Source organism: Enhydra lutris, unplaced genomic scaffold, assembly GCF_002288905.1.
Source record: "Enhydra lutris kenyoni isolate GAN:26980312 unplaced genomic scaffold, ASM228890v2 scaffoldscaffold5, whole genome shotgun sequence".
Lineage (NCBI taxonomy): Eukaryota > Metazoa > Chordata > Mammalia > Carnivora > Mustelidae > Enhydra > Enhydra lutris.
This window is the reverse complement of record NW_019154089.1, coordinates 855,452-877,735: the sequence shown is the minus strand read 5'-3', so window position 1 is coordinate 877,735 and position 22,284 is coordinate 855,452. Positions and strand designations below refer to the sequence as shown.

Below are 22,284 nucleotides of genomic sequence, written 5' to 3'. Positions count from 1 at the left end.
TGGAAGTTTACCTCCTACCCCATCTGGGTCCTAAATTAAAAATCTCAACTTAGACAAAGAACTTTAACTACTTTCAGGAGCCACATCTGGGCCAGGATTACAAAAGATTAGTCAAAGGAAATGATGTCTGTATTTTCCCTGTGGTCACCCAAAAAGTATGGTGGCTTCACCACTGGTCCCTGCCCTGAGGACAGAGTTGTGGCTGCATTCCCACTGAAGAGACATGAAATGAGGCTCCCTTTTTGAGGAATACTCAATAGTCCCCTTTCTACGGGTCCATGTGGCTGGGCCACACTGTGGCCAGGCAGCCACGCAAAGCCTAGAGCGCTGGGCAACCCACGAGGAACCAGTGCCCTTCTCACTCACCCTGACCTAGCAGCTGTGGATTCACTGTGACCACGAAAGTGCCCAGATGACCTGGGAGAACCAGGGCAATACTGGGCCAGAGAACAGGTGAGCAGTCTGGCCTGACAGGCTCTCCTTGGGAACTGATCCCCAATCAAACCACTGAGGCAAGAATATTGAAATGAAGGCCTCAAGGTCTCTGGTATTCTACAGATCCCTGTGGCTAACTTCTTAGAACAACACTCTGCCCAGATTTTTTTTTTCCTTCAAGATTTTATTTGACACAGAGAGAGAGAGAGAGAGAATATGAGCTGAGGGGAGATGGAAACGCAGACTCCCTGCTGAGCAGGGAGCCCAAGATTAAGACCTGGGCTGAAGGCAGACACTTTAACCCTCTGAGCCACCCAGGCGCTCCCAGATATTTATTAAATGATAATTTTAGAGATGTTTTCCTGTTGACACCAATGCTGTGCCATCTTTATCAGCTCTTGTGTGAACTTCTGATTCCTGTTGGTTGTCTCCTAACTTCAAATTTCCTGATACCTCTTTACTCATCTCCCATCTGTCCAACTTGCACATAATTCCCGTCCAACCTGTAAACAACAGGAGCCCCATAAAAACTCACAGTGGCTGCAAATGTACACTGTTGCTAAGGAATTTATTACATTGCTACACCTGATACAGGCCTATCATTGTGCTATCAGAATGGTAATTTAAACTTCCTTTGATAAACAACCCCTAGACTTTACATGTGGTTAACTTAAAGAGGGAAATACTAGTAACTCCTGACACACCACTGAAGAATGTCCATATACTGGGTGTTGCACAGGAGGGGAGCAGCAGCTAAACAAGTGGCATGTACCATCTGAGCACCTTCCCAGCCCCCTGGGAATGGGAGGAAGAGGCCAGTGGGGCAAGCAGGGCTGTGCTCCCATGCGGTCAGCGGGTGCTCAGGACCCAGGTCCTTTGCATTCCATTTCTACCTACTGCACATGCCTCTAGACAGTCAAATTCGGGTTATAATTCTTATTTTAAAATTCGTCATTCAGGGCGCCTGGGTGGCTCAGTGGGTTAAGCCGCTGCCTTCGGCTCGGGTCATGATCTCAGGGTCCTGGGATCGAGCCCCACATCGGGCTCTCTGCTCAGCGGGGAGCCTGCTTCCCTCTCTCTCTGCCTGCCTCTCTGTCTACTTGTGATCTCTCTCTGTCAAATAAATAAATAAAATCTTAAAATAAAATAAAATAAAATTCGCCATTCTGGGGCGCCTGGGTGGCTCAGTGGGTTAAGCCGCTGCCTTCGGCTCAGGTCATGATCTCAGGGTCCTGGGATTGAGTCCCGCATCGGGCTCTCTGCTCGGCAGGGAGCCTGCTTCTCTCTCTCTCTCCCTGCCTCTCTGTCTACTTGTGATCTCTCTCTGTCAAATCAATAAATAAAATCTTTAAAAAAAAAATTTGTCATTCTGTGTCTCTTCTATCTTCCAGTTTCAGTTTTCTGGTTTTTTTTTTTTTTCCATGATTTTTAACCACTGCATAACCTAGAGTCTTCAAGCTTGAAAAAATAATGCAAAATAATCCTATCTTTAAATCTTTAATTACCTAATGTAAATTTATTGCACATTCAAATTTTCATTTCATCGTAACAGCTGGGTCATCCCTAGCACAGAGGGACCTGTTTTCTAACTTTTTCAACTGTTTCTGCCTTCATCCTCAAACATACCTAAGTCGAAAATATCTTCGTAATCAAACCTGAATCAATATTCGTGATGTGCGTTAAACTGTCTCACAAAAAGATATTGTCCTAACCCCCTCCTACCTGTGAATGTGGCCTTATTTGGAAATAGGGTCTTTGCAGAGGTAACCAAGTTAAAATGAGGTCATGCTGAGTTAGGGAGGGCCTTAAATCTAATGATTAGTGTCCTCATAAGGCCACATGAAGACAAAGGGACACAGAGACAGAATGCCATCCCTTGATGGGAGGAAGAAAGGGAACGATGCATCTACAAGCAAATGAACACCAAGAATGGTCAGCAACCATCAGAAGCCAGGAAGAGGAAACTGAAGGATTTTTTTGCCCCAGAGGCTTCAGAGGTAGCGTGGCCCCATGACACTTTGATTTTGGACTTCTAGCTTCCACAACTTATGAGAGGAGAATTTTCTGTTGTTTAAAACCAACTGGTTTGTAGTAATTTGTTATGCAAGCCTAGGAAACCATGAAATGAGGGATGTCCCAGAGACAGAATCTACCCCCAATTTCTTCTGTAGCCACAGCTTCTGACCACACTGAATCATAGAGGTCTGGCTAAGGATATCTATTAAGTTAGTACACTGGGACCTGTACTTCTCCCGAGAAAACTGTGCTAGAAGTGATCCAAATACAAACAAGATTGTCAAGATGTAGAAAATTAAGGAAGTGATGATTAAATCAAATTTTTTTCTTCTATTTCCACACGTTCTTCCTAAAACTACTAGTCAAATCAGAAATTCTGTAGACCCGTCTTCCCCATTTCTGTAAATGACAACTCCATTCTTGCAAATGCTCAAAACCTTTGGTGTCATCTTTGAATCATTCTTCTTTCACATCTGATATCCAATCAACCAACAAATCCTATGAGCACTACCTCAAAAGGTATCCAGAATCTGACCTTAATGTATAGCCTCCTAAGTGGTCTCCTATCTTCTTCCCTTGATCCCCGTTAGTTTCTTCTCCAGGCAGTGCTCAGAGTTCTCTGTGAACACTTAAAACCCTCCAGTGGCTTCCAGTTTCAAAAGGAAAGGCAAAAAGTCTTTTTGCAAAGCCATGTTTAGTCTCGTTCTCAGCGGACTCTGACCTCAACTCCCTCTCAACCACTTAGCTCTGGCCACACTGGCTTGCACCTCCAACTCTGCGCTGCTCCTCCCCCACCCCCCACTCCCAACCCAGCGGCCAAGCTCCTGCCCAGGTTCTGCCCTTTGGCTCTGCTAGGAACTCTTTCTCTCACATATCCACAGTACTAGCTCCCTTACTTCCTTCAGACCTTTCTCAAATGCCACCTCACTGGGAAAGGCTTTTAATACCCAGCAGCTCTGTGCTCCCTCTTCTCCCCACAATGTGCCTGCATCGCATCTGCCAGCACTGAGAGCAGCAACATCAGGCCGCCTTCCCTTACAAGAAAGAAAAGTCCTCAAGGGCAAGACTTTGTTTGCTGATACCCCAGTGTCTAGAAAAATAGCTGGTACAGGAGAGGAACTCAATACCTGTTCAATAAAGTGCCTTTGTGATGGGAAATGACTTACTGCTGTACTTGTATCCACACCGCTTTGTAGTTCCCCTCACAACATGAGTGAATGAGGAACACCAACAAAGCATGCAAAGACAGAAAATGACCATCTCCTTCAAGATGATTCGCAGTTTGGGGCAATGCCTCCTAACCTCTGCTCCAGGTAAACATGGGTCTAAAACTCAATCCTTACTGATGTGATGTCCCTCGGAAAATCAGAGGCTTGCTTCCACAAACAGAACAGGCCCTAAGGGTCAAGCCCTTTATTAGATCAACTTATAAAACTGTAAAACAAACTATCCCAATTTCCCACGTCCTGGAGTGGGAAATCCTTAAGAAAATCCTCAGAGATTGGCCAGGACTGCTGTGAGCTACAATTATGACTGCTGTGTAAACTCTAGGAGGACTGTCAAACCGACACCTTCCAGCAGAAGTCCCAGGAACACATTTGCTGGCCTCACTGCAGCATTTTTCTGTCTTGCTGAACAATGTCCTTCAGAAGCTTTCCCCTAGGAAATTCTCCAGTGAAATCAAACCACAGAGCTCGGTGCAGCAACATTCCTGCGGGCCTTGTTCTGGAGTGAAATGCTGAGATTTCCTGTGGGGCTCAGCACCGCCAGGGAAAGGGCATTGCTGCAGTTATTGCTCATCAGCCTGACGTTCTCTCTGGGAGTCAGGCTGAGGGGCCAGTGTTCCCTTTATGACCTCCCATGAAGGAAAGAGGCTCAAGTCTCTAGAACTTTTCTGACATGACATAATCTCTCAAACAGACCGCTGAGGTAATTCGTCTTGTGTTGCTATCTGTATAGACTTTTTTCCTTAGGGCCTTTGTTTCCCTCTCTTTCTCGCATATTTTTCCTGTTTGCCATTTCTTAGAGCATAGAAAGTAGTTTTCCTCTCTCATCCTCTATTTCCCCATTAGTAAAATGAGAATTTGGACAATACCAGTATCCTCACTCCCCCATTATTATTCTTTAGACACAGCTTTTTCTTCAAATGAACTCTTGTCTCAAACACAAAACAAGTAAGACAGGTAAAATAGAGCTGAGGGAAGGGATGGGAAGACAGTGGATAAAAGAAGAATTTCTGGCTTGTCCCATGCCTCCAATCCAGGCTACAGGGGTAGTAGCAGAAATGGGCATCTTGATTCGTTTCTGCCCTTGATGTTCTGTGAGATCTATGCTCAGAGACCCTCTGCTGAGTCCCATGTTTCAGATCCCAACTTTGACCTATCCGGGCCACACACTTCTCCCTTATGCTGAATCCATGGCTGCTAACTTCTGCAGACCACTGCCAACTTCAAGCTCTACTATTAATCAGAACATGTGAAGCAAAGGCCACCTTCTCATTGCTGCTGCCTTGGCTCCCAAATTAAAAACCCAGAGCCGCAGTGATTTTCATGCTCTCTCACTTTGCAGAACTAAAAAATGGCCAGAGGATGCCAGATGCCTGCACTGGGGAAGTTTAGCCAAGAATTCACCAAAGGCTGAGAAGGCATGTCTTAGCAGACGGGGGTAAAATGTGATGAAGGCACAAAGAAAAAGGAGGAAGAGAAAGTAAGAAAGGCAACGAGGGGTCACAATCAGAGAACTGAGGAAGGGAAATGAGACCAAGATGGCCGAACTGTAGCAAGCAGAAACAGTGCAGAGCTCTGAAAGTGCAAGTAGAAGGGTGAGGCACTCACCAGGGGCAGGAAGGACAGACCACGCCTGACCTGGAATGGAAAGCTAAGAGACTGATCCACAGACACACGGCTACTTGGGAACTCATCAGGGGGCATCCACTTCACCATTAAGGATACAACTAGGCGGGGCACCTGGGTGGCTCAGATGGTTAAGCATCTGCCTTTAGCTCAGGTCGTGGTCCCGGGGTTCTGCGATCAAGCCCAGAGTGAGGCTCCCAGCTCAGCAGGGAGCCTGTCTCTCCCTTTCCCTTGACGGCTCCCCCTGCTTGTGCTCTCTCACTCTCTCTGTCAAATAAATTAAAATCTTAAAAAAAAAAAAAAAAGATACAACTAAGCAATAAAGGAACTTGTGAACTATAACACAAGGCTGGGAGATAAGCTCAAAGAATGAGAAAGTAGTTTTAGGCATGGAATAGGAGAATCTAAGAGAAATCTAAGGAGTTATTGTCTCTGCAACTTTAAGAAACTGCTTTCAAAAATTCCTCTGCTGAAAAATGTGGTTTTGGTTTCGCTGGACACTGACCTTATTTTTCTCCTAGGTGTTCTCTTACCTGCAAACAGACTCTGACACTACTACCAAGTGGGATCAGACTCCCAAATCCCACCTGTGACTGCATCCTCAGTCTGCCCAAGAAAAACCTCGACACGACATCTTGTGGCAGAAATACTCTGGGGAAGGGGGTGGGGAGAGAAGGATTCCTATTTCTTCCACTTAGTCCCCCTAGGGTTTGGGTGATCAATACCAGTGTTACCCTCCCTAACACGTGAGCTCCATTTAAGTCCCAGAAAAAGCCCAGCCCATCAGACAATCCAGGAAAGTAAGTAGAAAACTCCAGGTAAGCGCAAAGCCAGCAGAAGGGACAGGTGTTCCAAGGCACATGGCGCTGAATAGGCTACATCCAAAGCATCATTACATTTTGGGCCACCAGGCTTAAAAAGGATGAGACCAGCCAGTAAATCATGTCAAGTGATAAGCAGCTGAAGTGGGTAGAAATATGTGGCTCAGAAAAGATTACGAGGAGAAGGAACTTGACCACTGCCTTAAATATCTAAAGCAATGGCTCTTAAAACGTGGCTCCTGGAATTTTTTTCAGTATCAGCAACTCCTGGGAACTTGTGAGAAAAGCATAATCTCGGGCCTCAACTCAGACCCACTGAATCAGAAATTCTAGGGATAGGGCCTAGCAATCTGTGTTTTCACAGCCCTCCAGGTGATTCTGGGGCACACTTTTTGAGAACCACTGTTCAAAATGAGATTGGCAAACTGGATTTTTTTCTATAAAGGGCCAATCAATATCTTAGGCTTTGTGGGGATGTCTCTGTCACAACTACTCAACCTTGCCGTCATAGCATAAAAGCTGACGCAGACAATGTGTAAACTAATGGGCGCCGTGTAAATGAACGGGGATAACTATGTCAACACAAAAGCAAGCAGCAAGGTGGGTCTGACCAACAGGATACATAGCCTGTCAACCTCTGTTCTTAAAAAAAGGAAAGTCTTAAAAGCACCAATTCCAGCAGGCAGAGATTTCAGAGATTTTTAACTTTCAATGAAAGCTGCCTAATAAAAGCCCAAATTTCCACCCATCCTTCTTCCATTTGTTCATTCAGCCCAGTGCCAAACCATTTTCTCTCTTTTCCTCCAAAACTCTGGTCCTTAAGGTTTGTGGCATCATGCCTTAGCAGCTCTCCCCCTCCTGCTGCCACAATCTACAATATCCCGAGTCCTGTCCCTCACTCACTGATGGCTCACTGTCTTCTCTCCACCACAGCTGCACAGCTCAAGGTGACTCCAACAAGAATGTAGATGATCCTTTCAATACCATGACGTTCCCTCCCCTCACCATTTTTATTTCACCCCACCTCAGCCCCCACCCACAGTCACACCCGAGGCACCATGTCAACATCACCAAATGCGCCACCTCTGAAATCTCAGGTTCACCACCTCTGCATATTTTTCAGGTTGCTTTTACCTGATAACTCTCAACTCTAGCACTTCTTCAACCTCATCTCGATGACAGAGGTTTTTTTTTTTTTAAGATTTTGTTATTTATTTATTTGAGATAGAATGAGAGCTAGAGAGAGAAAGAGAGCACAGACAGGGAGGGGGAGGAGAGAAAGAGAGAGAGAGAGAGAGAGACAAGCAGACCTCCACTGAGAAGGGAGGCCAACATGGGACTCGATCCCAGGACACTGAGACCATGACCTGGGCCAAAGGCAGAGGGTTAGCTGACTGAGCCACCGGGTGCTCCTTAATGACACGTTGTTCATTATACATTATGCTTGCTTCCATAGCCTTTCCCCTCCTACCCATCCTACCTGGCTGGGCTTCCACAGTCCATCCTTTATGTATTAATCCCTTACAAATATCCTTTTCTTCTTTGCCCTATTCTCCCTCTGTTGCACTTGCCTGGCAAAAATGCCAACCCAAGTTAAACCCAACCACCTGCCTACTCCATGCTTGTACCTAAATGTTGTTAGAGAAGAACACTTAAATGTATGGAATGGTTTCACTTTAAATTCAGGACCATAAATCTCAAACAGGCACTCAACATTGCCCTAGTATTCTATTAAACTTCTTTAATAAGTTCACTTGTGTGTTCTCCAAAATAACTATTTCATATTTTATCTGGTCTCAAATCTCCTATACTCTCTCCCCCCCTCTCCTCAGGTCACTGAGAAAATACAAGCAATCTCATAAAAACTGCCTCTTCTACCCACTACCACATCCATTACCTGACCCACACCTATGCAGATACTCTTCTCTCTCTAGTGTTAAAATGGATAGTGTCCCTGCTTCTGTCAAAACACAGCCCTTCCACTTAGGCACTGATTACCTCTCCACTCACCCTCTCAAAACTTTCACTGTTGCAGTCAGCCTTTGTCTTTTTTTCTAATTTTCAATTTCTCTTTCTCTATAAAATCTTTCTTGTTGAGGCAAATCATTTAAAAATCCCTTCTTTCGTGGGGTGCCTGGGTGGCTCAGTGGGTTAAAGCCTCTGCCTTCAACTCAGATCGTGATCTCAGGGTTCGGGGATCGAGTCCCGCATCGGGCTCTCTGCTCAGTGGGGAGCCTCCTTCCTCCCTCCTCTCTCTCTGCCTGCCTCTCTGCCTACTTGTGATCTCGGTCTGTCAAATAAATAAATAAAATCTTAAAAAAAAAAAAAAACTTTCATGTCCTCGCATTCCCTGCAGGTACTCTCCCCTTCTCTCCTTCCCTTCTTAGCATGATTTCTTAAACCAATCGTTTTTAGTAGCTCCCTCCCCACTCCTTACCTCCCACTTGCTCCCCAGATGTCTCCAATCTCCAATTACTATTTTGCTTATTTTTTAAAAGATTTTATTTATTTATTTGAGAGACAGCACACATAAGAGAGAGAGAGCATAAAGGTGGGGGTTCGGGAAGGGTAGGGGTAGAGGGAGAAGCAGGCTCCCTGCCTGGAGCCGGACAAGGGGCTCGATCCTAGCACTCCAGGATCATGAACTGAGCCAAGGGCAGACACTTATAGAGCAGAGGAATCTGTTACAATCTTCTTTCACCTCTATGACTCTTTTGGCCAAATACTGTCTCTACACGTCTTCCAAATGAGCAAATAATGTTTTACTATGTGTCTTTGGTTTGTTCTAGTCCTGTAAAAGCTAGAGAATCCAATCAATAGTGTGTACTGTGGAGTTTGGCCCGCAGGCATGATAAAGGGCTAGGTGGAAAAGGGTGTGCCTTCTCAAAGAGGAAGTAAGGCAACACCTCACATTCTTGGAACTGGAGGTGCACCTGACTCAACTGTGAGCACAGGACTAGGAGGGAGGTACATGAGGCAAGCACCTGAAGTCACTTCAATACTACTCTTGCTCCAAGCAAATCAAGAATTTCAATTTTCTTACAACTCAATAACAAAAGATGAAGAATATGATTAAAAGATGGGAAAAGGACTTGAATAGACATTTCTCCAAAAAAAAGATATGTGAATGTCCAATAAGCACACGAAAAGATGTTCAACAATTTTAGTCCTTAGTGAAATGCAAATAAAAACCACCACGAGGGTTGCCTGGGTGGCTGGAATGGTTGAGTGTCCAACTCTTGGTTTCTGCTCAGGTCATGATCCTGGCTCTTGAGATCATCCCCTCATGAGCTCCGCACACAGGATGAGTGCCAGAGTCTGCCAGAGATTCATTCCCTGGCCCCCTTACCCTCTACTCCACCCCACTCCACCCTCGCTTGCACATGAGTTCTCTCTCAAATAAATAACCCCCCATTTTTTTTAAAAGCACAATGAGATACTACTTTCTACCCACCAGGATGACACTATATATTATCAAAACCAGAAAATAAGTGTCGGCAAAGATGTGGAGATATTAGAACTCCCATATACTGGGGCGCCTGGGTAGCTCAGTTGTTAAGCATCTGCCCGCGGCTCAAGTCATGATCCCGGGGTCCTGGGATGGAGCCCCACATCGGGCTCCCTGCTTAGCAGGAAGCCTGCTTCTCCCTCTTCCACTCCCTCTGCTTGTGTTCCCTCTCTGTCAAACAAATAAATAAAATCTTAAAAAAAAAAAAAAAAAAAGAACTCATATATTGCTGGTGGGAATGTAAAATGATACAGCTGCTGTGGAAAAGTTTGGCAGTTACTTAAGAAGTTAAAAGATAAAACTGCCACATGACCCAGCAATTCCACTCCTGTGTATATACTCGAGAAATCAAAACAGGTGTCCAAACAAAACACTTTTGTTTTTGAACTGTATGTTCGTAACAGCATTATTCATAATAGCCAAAAACTGCAAACAACCCAAATGCCCATCAACTGAGAAAATGTGATCTACCATTCAAGGGAATACTGTTCAGCCATAAAAAGGAATGGAGTTCTGATGCATGCTACAGCATGGATGAACCTTGAGAAGATGGAGCTAAGTGAGAGAAGCCAGATACTAAAATCCACACGCTGTATGATCATTTACATGAACATCAGAACAGGCAAAACTATACAGACAGACAACAAATGAAAGACTGCCTGGTGCTGGGAGAGAGGGGAAATGGCCAGTGACTACTTAACGCATAAGGGTTTCTTTTTGGCGGGGGGCAGGGGGGGATGAAAGTGTTCTAGAGTCAGATAGTGGAGATGGCTGCACAACACTACGAATTTTATGTTACATAAACTTCATCTCAATTACAAATAAAAAAGAATTCCTAGTCTTCTCAAAATGCTGTACCACAAGGAGAAAAGACAGAACATGAAAGCCCTGTGTTTAAAAACAGGCGTGGTGGGGCACCTGGGTGGCGCAGTCAGTTAAGCATCGACTTTTGGTTTCAGCTCAGGTCCTGAGATCCAGCCCCATATCGAGCCCCGTGTTGGGTTCTACACTCAGCACAGAGTCTGCCTGAGATTCTTTCTCCCTCTCCCTCTGCCCCTCCTGCTCATTCCCTCTCTCTCTCTAAAATAACTAAATTTGGGGCGCCTGGGTGGCTCAGTGGGTTAAAGCCTCTGCCTTCGGCTCAGGTCATGATCCCAGTGTCCTCGGATTGAGCCCTGTATCAGGCTCTCTGCTCAGCAGGGAGCCTGCTTCCCTCCCTCTCTCTCTGCCTGCCTCTCTAATTGTGCTGTCTGTCAAATAAGTAAATAAAATCTTTAAAAATAAAATAAAATAACTAAATTTTAAAAACAGGCATGGCCAGGCAAGCTCCAAATGAATTATTTTCACAGCAAATCAGTCTTTGCTCCACTCAAAAACTCAGAAAATTACACACAAACTGACCAAGGTAAAATAAAGTGGCATATTAATTTCTGAAAACTAACTTTAATGTTATCAGTGTAAATACTACACATTTAGATTAATGAGTTAATTAGGTACTCTGAGAGAGCCAATGAACAAACAAGGGTAAGGAAATTTCTATGTGATCACACTACTACTTTCCAATCGAGGAACATATTTATACAACTAAAAAAATAGAGATACGGCAACCGGAAACCCGTAAAAGGAACGGGAGACAGTGAAAACAAGAGCTCAAAGCTACCACAAGCACAGATTCATGACTCATGGGCACCTCCTCTGCTGATTTGTCTAGGTCAGCAGAGGGCAGAACTGGAGAACTACAAATACACTCCAGTATCAAAGAGTTATTTATAAAGCTTTTCCAAAAGACTGGCTTTCTTTTCATTAAGAAAGACAAAAGGAGGAATTACTACTGTTCTCAAACTCCAAGCTAAACCTCTAGGTCAGGCAAGCAAACTAGGCTCTTTGCTCACATTGCTCACCGTGTTCTGAAGGGCACCAGCAGGTCAGCTCCCATCACCCAGTGACACTTCTCCATCCGGGGTGATCCAGAAGCTCATACCATCATGAAATGACTCTACAGACCAGACGTCACAGCTGCCACTTGTCCCAACTCTACACACACCCAAGTTACCATGGAACTCGTACAAACAGAATGGAGTTTAATATGCTATTAGCTCTGATCTAAGTAGCTGACATAACACCAATTAAATTTATAATGACACTGGAATAGTAAAAGAGCACTTGGAACACTTCTCTTTGCAAACATGATTCAAGGGGTGGTATTCACTTTGCCCTTTCTTCAATTTCCAGATGCTAGGTCACTTAGAAACCACTTAAAATCTTTTAACTCAAAGAAATGGTGTTGAGCGGGTTTACGATTTCCTAAGAAAAGGACCATTAACTTTTTAGAAGGCCCAGCTACGAGGAATATCCAACTGTAGTACGGGAACCCCCATTTCTTTCAGAGTAAAGGTGAGTATCGTCGTTGGAATCTAGAAACCTGGGTTCCCACTCAGGTTCCTCTCTTTCCCTGACCGATTCTGGTTCTGGCTCTAAAAAGGATACTTGATCTCCATTTTTAAAACACAGGCAGACGGGTTGCCTGGGTGGCCCAGTCATTAGATGTCTGCCTTTAGCTCAGGTCATGGTCCCAGGGTCCTGGCATTGGGCCCTATGTAGAGCTCCTTGCTCAGCAGGGGGCCTCCTTTTCCCTCTCCCACTCCCCCGGCTTATGTTCCCTCTCTCACTGTCACATAAATGAATAAAAGCTTTAAATTTTTTTTTTTAATTTTTAAAAATAGGCAGATGCCACAAAATTTATGAGATGGCTTCACCACAGAATCCATGGCTGTTAGGAAATAAGAACAGCAAACATCACTAATCTACTGGAACTTGCATCCTTGAGCCCATCAACTAGCCCTGCCAGTGGCTATATTTATGCTACACATGGAAGAAATCACTGGGCTCTTTTGACACACGCACATGGCATAAACTGAAGGTATAAATAATAGGTCCTTTGCATAAAATACAGAAAGTTTTATGTTCTTATGGAATACCCTAGAGCAGTTTAAATGAGTGAACTACATATATTAGTGTGGGTAGAGCTCAAAAAAAAAAAAAAATAGTTACTGAAAGATACAAACAATATGATGTCACTTATTAAATATAAGATGCCATAAAACATGGAATGGAAAGATAACACACGAAAAACCTGATAGTAGTTGCTTCTGATGATTGGGAATAAAACTGAGGTGGGCTTGGAAGGGAAGTTACAAAGGAGATTTCAATTTCATTATACAGTTTTATTTTTATAAAATAATGAAAAAGTAAATATTACAAAATACTAACATTTGTTAATTCTGATTAGTGAGTAAACAGGTGCTAAGTTAGCCTTGTGTATTTGTGTAACTTCAATTTTTTTTCAAAATTAAAAAAAATCTTTATCTTATAAACATTTGGTGGCAATGATCTTAATCATTAAGTAGCTCCTAAGCACCTACCACATGCAAACAACAAATCTTTATTATTTACAGGCACAATTCAAGTGATTTACATGTATTATGTTAAAAGGCAGGTATCTGGTCGGGGGAGCATCTGGCTGGCTCTGTTGGTAGAACATGAGACTCTTGATCTCAGGGTCATGAGTTCAAGCCCCACGATGGGTACAGAAGTTACAAAAATTAAAAAAAAAAAAAAAAAAAAGGTAGTATTCTTTAAGGGAGAAATGCTTATCCTCCTCACTTCCAGTATTCATCAGCTATAGACCTGACCTCAATCTACTCTCAGGAAGACTAGTGGTTTTTCTGATTGGTGTGTTTGGGGAAAAAACAATATTGCTCAGCTCCTGGTTTGCCAGGATGTGCCTGCTTGCAAAAGGTACACATTTTCTTCATCTGACAGTATCAGTATGCCTCTGCAGAAAGAGAAATGTGCTTGTCCTACACTTGGAGAGATGTGCTGGGTAAATTAGGCTCATCAGTATGCCTAATTCTGGATCAGTTTCAGAAACCACTGTTACCGCTACACAGTGAAGCCACATTCTTCAAGCCATCTTTAACTAATAAAGGGAAAATATATAAAAATTTTTATCTCAATCTGCCTTTCAGTTGGTTCCATACTTAGGCAGATAATAAAGAGATTATTTATTGTCCTTCTCCATCAACACTATTGTTGTTGCCATTTTATAGAAGAGTGGATTTAGGCTTATAGACACTAAGTAATTTACCCAATGTGTAGTAAGCAGCAGGGCTGGAGTTCTAATTCATATTCATTATTTCAGAGTTCATATTCTTAATTATTATGCCAAGGCATTATGCTACCATATCCGAGCACAGAAAAGCAATACCTACTACTCGCTAAAAATCTTCAAGATGAACTTAAAAAATAAAGGTTAAAGCTTTTCTTAGTACATACTGAAAGAGGGTAGGAAAGTGCACATATTTAAGTGTGTGCATATGTGACAGCGTGTATGGGAAAAGTACGATTTATTATAAAATCTCCTTAGGAAACTTTTAACCTCTAAAACTAGTTCAAAACTAGTAGGCAGGTTTGCTTTCACCCATGTAAGTACCCACCTCCCTCAACTATGACTCAGGATACCACAGATGCATAGCAAGGCTGCTTATCTCCTGTGCTCTAAATGAACTGTGTTCAACCACTCCCTTAAGTACAGTCCCACGGACAGAGGGCTCAGTTCTGAGCCTCACCTGATGTCAGCCTCTACCTTTGGCAACCCCTCCCCAAGGGAACAAACCTGTTCCCCTCCGCAGATCAGGCTTGCCTAGCTCCAGGGTCAGTACCAGCATTTGCAACTCAAGTCTAATTGAGTTGACAGCTCCGGCTGCCACCACAAAACCAAGGGCATGAACAGCCTCCTCACCAAGGAGGGAGTAGCCCCTTAGCACAGACTTGCCCATACAGACATTCACTTAGGTCTCTGGACTCACACTACACACTGTCCACACCTCTGGAAAGAGCTTTATACATCCTGCTGCATGACTCTCATTCATTATTTCTCTAGCTACCTTTTTCTCCTTAGTGGACCCAATCCAGTTCTATTAACTTTAAATGACACCTATAAACTGACAATTTATACATAATTCTCAATTGTATTTCACTAGCCTGGAGGGCCAGATTCATGTATCCAACTGTCTGTTCAATATCTCCACTTGGGTATCACAAACCAAACTTTCAATTTGCTTTTAAAATTACTTTTGAAACTTGAAGATCAACTAGGAGAAACTGACCAATGAATTACCAACAGCACATATGTTCCCATAAACATGTGGAATCTCTGTGGAGCCCAGTATATATGGAATGCTGTGTGGAAACAAACGAAATAAATAGCATTGGCACTGGGAATTATTACTTGCGCAAAACAAGTAGTACTTCTACAAAGCGAGTGGAAACGATGCAGGTTTCATTCATTTTAGCCTTAATTCTTTTCTCTCAGATCTCTCTAGCTTCGTTTCTCACCCCAACCTCCTTTACCACTCCACTTCCAGACATCTATCGCCACTATTTCTTTGATCTGAAATGTTCTCTCCTCTGCCCCGGCCCTAAGCAAGCAAAATTCTGACTGTCAAGGTCCAGATGAAATGACCCCTCTCCCATGAACCCCTTCCAGATCTCTCCAAGAGGAGAATGAATGATACAAATGGGAGGAAGGAGGGGCCAAAATTTTGGCCTTTCTTTCATCCCTACACCCAACTGTCTTTGGCTGTACCTTCAAATATTTCCAGAGTCTGACCACCTCCACTGGCACTGCCCTAGTCCAAGCCACCATCAGTCTCTTACTTGGATAATGCAACAGCCTCCTAACAGATCTCCATGCTTACACCCTTGTCCCCTATAATCCATTACCTTTTTAAAAGAATATTTATTTCTTTATTTGGCGGGGACGGGGGGACAGGCAGAGGGAGAGAAAGAATCTCAATCAGACTCCCCACTGAGAACGGAGCCTGACACAGGTCTCAATTCCAGGACCATGAGATCATGACCTGAGCCAAAATCAAGAGGTGGACACTTAACTGACTGAGCTACCCAGCCACCCCTAATCTAATCTACAATATAGTACCCAGTCTGGTCTCGTTAAAAAATGAAATCAGATCATCTAGTTCATCTGTTCAAAACCATTCCCAAATTCCCAATTCCAGAGCATAATCCAAAATCCTTAATATGGCCTGCAAGTCCTGTAAAACTTAATCTACTCCTAGACCCTTCCCTGATTTCTTCACCTAGTATTCTCTACCTCACTCAGCTCTAGCTGAACTGGCCTCCTTGCCGTTCTTCCAACTGGTCAATTACACTCTCACCTTCAGGTTTTCATATTTGCTAGCCCCTCTGCTTGGAGTCCTCTTCTCCCAGATGTACATGCAGCTTGTTCCAAGTACTGCTCAAATACCACCTTATAAGAAAAACCTCCCCGTCAACACTATATAAAACAGCTTATACATTCCCATCATTCTCTGTCTCCTTACTCCAAGTTATTTCTCTTTTTAGCATTTGTAAATTATATTATTATCTCTTGCCCCCTCCCATTCAGCAGAATATAAGCTCCATGCCCGCCCATCAGGGCCTTTGCTAATTCTGCCTACATCGCATATACCACTGCTTGGCATATAGCAAATACAAAAGACTATATGTTCCTTAATGTATGAAAGAAAGAACAAAAAGCCTCCACAGACATATCCCAAAGTACTGTGTGTAATTCACTCAGCAAACATTTAATAATGCCTTTTTAAAAATATGCGTGTATGTCTTCTGGTCTATCTAACAACGTTACTGGCCAAAGTCTTATGTTATAAATCTAGGAATTGTTTAGTCCTCCCAAAGGAATCAGTTTTAAGTGAAAAAGTTCAGCCTCTGCTATTAAAAGTATCTAAGTTTAAAAGTTTATGGCAATCGGTATCTTATAGTTTAGTTTGAAACTGGATCCAGTTTAAGGCTTCAACTATACAGTTAGAAGCTCCTTCTTTCTCTTTTATTTTTCTTTACCATTTACCTAATGAAAACAGACAGAGAGTATGCATTAATGAAGGCTCTGAATTTGAACTCCAAAGAAAGCCCAGGTTCTGAACAAAAAGTGAAGTTTTTCTTTATAAATTTCTGGAGCTGATTAAACTCAACCACAAATTTTATCTGTTTTGAACCACTTTAAAATATTTAAAGCACTTCCAGATATGTCATTCTACATGAATCACAAGACTTTATCATATATACAGATCCCAGATAATCCTGAAGACTGTGTTCTAAATTCTATATCTGAGAACCTTTAGTTCAGTTAAAATCATGATTTTATTAAGTTAGAGAGTAGAGCAGGTTGGTGACTTAAGAAATGTCTAAAAGTAAGCATTCCCAAAGCCTGCAGTGTCCAAGTGCTCAGATCCCAAAGCTTTAGGTAAACACCTAAAGCTCAACATTAATAGAGGCTTCCCCAAGACATTTCCCCCCAAATAATAAAACCAATCCATTTCTTTCTTTGGTGCTTAAAAAGTGGTCAGGTTCAGACCACCTTCCCCCACGCCCCCAAAAACAAAAAAAGTATACAAAGGAAGGGATTTTGGATATAACTTCAGATACAGAGATCAGTAAGCAACCTAAGAATATACAAATCAATAATCCCTCAGGTGTGTCCACATAAACTGCAGAATACCACAATATAACTGAAACTTTGGTCCACCACTGGCAAATACATAGCAAGGGACAGGAAAAGCATGTAAATCATTCCTTTGTGAATTCCTTTGCTTTACAAACAAGTACTAGATTGCTATGTCTACTTTATAGAAAGTTATTTCTATTATTAGAAAAAACTGAAAGCAAAGAGAGGTCAAGAGCCAGATCCAAGTAGAACTTCATGCTGGTGCTGTGGGTTAAAACTGACAGGTATACCGGGCTCAACCATGTTGTAATTTCATCAAACAACCTAACTCTCTGAACAATGAGTTAGGGAAAAGGACTGAACAGAAAGATTTTATTCTCACACTCATTCCCCCATCTGTAATCACCATTCTCTCCTTCTCACTCTCTCTCACACACTAACTGTGCATTTCCACTGCCAAAAGCCACATTAAAAGACTAGGAAAAGACCACAATCACCTGGTTAACCTCTAGCATAACTACTGACTGGAGCATGCTCTGAGTCCCCCAGCGCTGGCTGTACTCTGCAAGTAGATGTGGGTGCGTAAGCCCACTGGGGCTTTAGGAAAAAGGAGAGCTCAAACAATGTTCTTGTCAGCACTTTAAACAAAAAATCCATTCAGTGAGAATGGCACCATGTTCCTTTTGCCCTTTCTCCCTAGGAACTAAATTAAACAGATTACAGACAGCGGCAAGATCTGGCCTTAGAACAGCCTCCCCCTTATTTATTATTTTTAGCAATTTAGTCCGACAACGCCTGACAACTAAACATGCCTAGAATAGCTAAAGGGAGGGGGGATTATCAGATACTACCAGCAAAAAAACACTAGTCATCACTTCCTCCAACCCTAAGAAAGAATCATTTTCCATGTCTTCATAGCATCATGCAGAGTTTGAGCTTTTAGAGTCTCACATAAAAACAGAGTCCATATAAAACATCAGTGGAAACCGATAATGCTTCCTGATCTGGAGGACTGTTCCACCCTCACATGTGTTTTCTTAAAAACAAAAGCAGAATAAAATGAACTAAGTTGTTTTACACAAAAGTTAGGAGTAAAATGCATCTGTGTCCATTTTGGAAGAATTCCCTCACAAGATAATTATGTACCCAAAAGAACGGCTTCATGAATAGTGATGGAATTCAAATATTTTTATTACGCTGGTGACAGGTGAAAGAATTGAAATAAGCTTAAGTGAGTAGGAGAAACTCCTCTAAGTAATCAAAATTAGGAAGAAAGCACTGCCCACAGACACTCTATTTATAAACGAAATAATGTACTAAAAATTCTCAGAAAAAATGAAAAAACAAAAGGGATAACGTAGTAGAACTATCTGCATCAGCAGATTAAAATTCATAAAAATACTTTTTTATTGTTTAGTAAGGTAAAATGTCCATGTATGTTCAGGAATTTATGATTTATGACACTTTCTGAACATTTTTTGCCACTATTCTAAGTATGATGTATTTTATAAGACAGTATAGAATAAAGCTCTACAAATGAATAAAATGATGTCTTCCTGGGTCTGTTATTTTAACTTACATTTGTGGGATTAATAATACAGCTCCATCCAAAAGTATCTCTAAAAAAGGTAATGCCCAATATATACCTTAAGCTATCACAAGCAATTACTGTAATTTAAGCAACTACTACAAAGATATCAAAAGAAATGTTGTTACCTTTTACTACATTTTAAATGGCAAAGCTGTGAGCAGAAAAATTACTTTTATTTTACCTTCAAAGAAAAGGATTCCAATTAACTTCTTAAATTAAATCTGGACATGAAAGGAAACTGGTTTTTGTTTTGTTTTGCCTCCTTCCATCTTTTTTTAAGAGGGCATTTTTGCTCTTCAAGTGTCAATTCAGAAGAATACCAAGGTTATAATGATAAATTTAACAGAATTGCCCATACATATCTTCTAATCCAACCTCTCATTTTATAGATGAGGACACTGAAGCTTAGAGTACAGCAAGGGGTAGAATTCAGAAGTCCTAACTCAGCAGAAGGTATTTAAATTAGGAATCTAGGGTAATGAATGCTCTGTTGTAAATCTAGTAGACTTGGAGATCTCTCTTTATGGTTCAAATATCAGTATGGATCTTGTTCTTTTGAGCTGACATGCAGAGTGTGCTCATTAATACAGGTGTGGCCTGTCCACACTGAGTTTCGAACAACTCACTTCCTCTGGACAGTATCTATTACTTCGGGTTAGGGAAGACCTGTGCTTGTAAGGACTGAGCAGAGTCAGAATCTAGAGTAAAGAAAATATACTGATTAACTACCCGTTACCATCTAGATACAAGAGCAGGGAGGCATGCAGTAACATGAAAGGAAATTCAAAGTCTACCTCATCAAAGATATCATTCTCTAGACAGGCTGAAAGTGACTGCAGGAACTCTCACGCATGGGAAGGAGGAGGATAAAGACAAATAATCATGGTTAGGCACAGAGAAAAGTCAGATCACAAAAAATACAAAGCAGTGAAAGCTGTGGTCAGTCAACAACCTTCTGAAGCACTTAAAGGGATAGTCTGGTGTGGATATAGACAAATATTCTAAGAAGGAAATCAAGGCACCCTGGGAATGCATTCTAGAATAAAAGATTAACAGACTGAAGATGCAGAAAGCTTAACTCAAGTCTAACTGGAATGCAAATCCTTCTTTTACCTTAACTATAAAATGAAGACACACATATCAGTCAACAGATGAAATCAAAGCGGTGTTATGTGTAAAATATTTATAATATATATTTTACAAATAAGGAAGACTGTCCAGTTAACAGGCCAAATCTATTTGAAAAGGATCACATCTGAGTTCTCACCAGAGCTGAAATATTATTTTTTAAGTAAACTCTATCCCCAACGTAGGCCTCAAACTGACAACCCTGAAATAAAGAGTCACATGTTATACTGACTGAGAGAGCCAGGCATCCCTGAACTGAAATATTTCTAATAAGGAAGTGAAATACATCACAGTTTACATTGGGTAAATATTAGAACTTGGATCATAACAAAACATATACACTGACAGAGGCATTGAAAATATTGATAATAACCAACAAAGAATACTCAACCAGAAAAAGAGCATATTGGGCTTTTTCAGACGTCTTTCTCCAAAAGCCAAAGAGGAAGATTATGCAGCTACATTAAGCCTTAAGACACCAGGACAGAGAGAATATATATAGTTCACTACAAACTTTAAGGCTTCCAACCATCAGGCTCTTTTAGATTTAAGTCTTAAATAACTAAAAACTATTTTAAAACAAACATCCATTTTTATAAATGTTGAGAATGCAAATGAATTCTATAAAGAGATAAGTATTCATATCTGAAATCCCAAAGTATGGGACGGCAAGAGAAACATCACTCAGGACTCTCCAAGTCAAAACATGGAACAGAGATGAATTTACTAACTTGCAATTATTTTTTTTAACAACAAAAAGGCCACTCAGAGGGTCTAGTGACCTAGCTGGAGGTGGGACACCATCAAGCTAATTTTTAGAGTACAGACATTTTATACTTTAGTACTCAAAGTCTTGGGTCAGAGCAGCAGAGGCTGCAAATGACTAAAGATAAATTGTACATTCTATTAAACATCTTGACTTGTTAAGAATAAAAATGGACTATCTATGAAGATAAATTGTGGTAACTCTACATAACAGAATACCATACAGCAATGAAAATGAACAAATCACAATCTCGAGTAACACAGACATACTTCACAAACACAACGGTGATCAAAAGGAGGCAAAAAATACATATACAGTGATTCTGTTCATATGAAGTGCAAGAACAAACGAAAGTAAAATACACTGTTTGCGGGGTGGAGGTATATATAGGTGGTAAAATTTTTAAAAAGGAGAAAGGAAAAGAATACAATTGCACCAAAAACAGTAAGATACCTAGGAATAAACCTAACCAAAGAGGTACAAGACCTGTACTCTGAAACCTTAACACTGATGAAAGAAATTAAAGATGACACAAGAAACGGAAAGACATTCCATGCTCATGGATGCAAGAACAAATATTGTTAAAATGTCCATACTACTCAAAGCAATCTACACAATCATATAATCCCTATCAAAACACTAACAACATTTTTTTTTTTTTTTTTTAGATTTTATTTATTTATTTGACAGAGAGAGATCACAAGCAGGCAGAGAGGCAGGCAGAGAGAGAGGAGGAAGCAGGCTCCCTGCCGAGCAGAGAGCCCGATGCGGGGCTCGAACCCAGGACCTGGGATCATGACCCGAGCCGAAGGCAGCGGCCCAACCCACTGAGCCACCCAGGCGCCCCAGCTAACAACATTTTTCACAGGGCTAGAACAAACAATCCTAAAATTTGTATGGAACCATAAAAGACCCCAAATAGCCAAAGCAATCTTGAAAAAGAAAAGTAAGGGCGCCTGGGTGGCTCAGTGGGTTAAGCCTCTGCCTTTGGCTCAGGTCATGATCTCAGGGTCCTGGGATCGAGCCCTGCACTGGGCTCTCTGCTCAGTGGAGAGCCTGCTTCCCCCTCTCTCTCTCTGCCTGCCTCTCTGTGTGCTTGTCATCTCTGTCAAATAAATAAATAAAATCATTTTTTAAAAAAGAAAGAAAGAAAAGAAAGAAAAGCTGGAGGCATCACAACTCCAGACTTCATGTTATACTACAAAGCTGTAGTCATCAAGACAGTATGGTACTAGCACAAAAACAGACACACAGATCAATGGAACACAATAGAAAACTGAGAAATCAGGACGCCTGGGTGGCTCAGTTGGTTAAGCAGCTGCCTTCAGCTCAGGTCATGATCCCAGCGTCCTGGGATCGAGTCCCACACTGGACTCCCTGCTTGGCAGGGAGCCTGCTTCTCCCTCTGCCTCTGCCTGCCACTCTGTCTGCCTGTGTTCGCTCTCGCTCCTTTCTCTCTGACAAATAAATAAAATATTAAAAAAAAAGAAAACTGAGAAATGAACCCACAATTATATGGTCAATTAATCTTCAACAAGCAGGAAAGAATATGTAATGGGAAGAGACTATCTCTTCAAAAAATGGTGCTGGGAAAACTAGATAGCTGCAAGCAAAAGACTGAGACTAGACCACTTTCTTACACTAT

General features: G+C 41.9%; 1 protein-coding gene across 1 annotated transcript in view; it reads right to left on the bottom strand.

The window, feature by feature from the left end:
- Positions 1-22,284, bottom strand: part of LOC111140910 (prefoldin subunit 1) — a 68,257-nt gene that overhangs the window by 1,087 nt on the left and 44,886 nt on the right. The gene's annotated exons all lie outside the window — the stretch shown is intronic.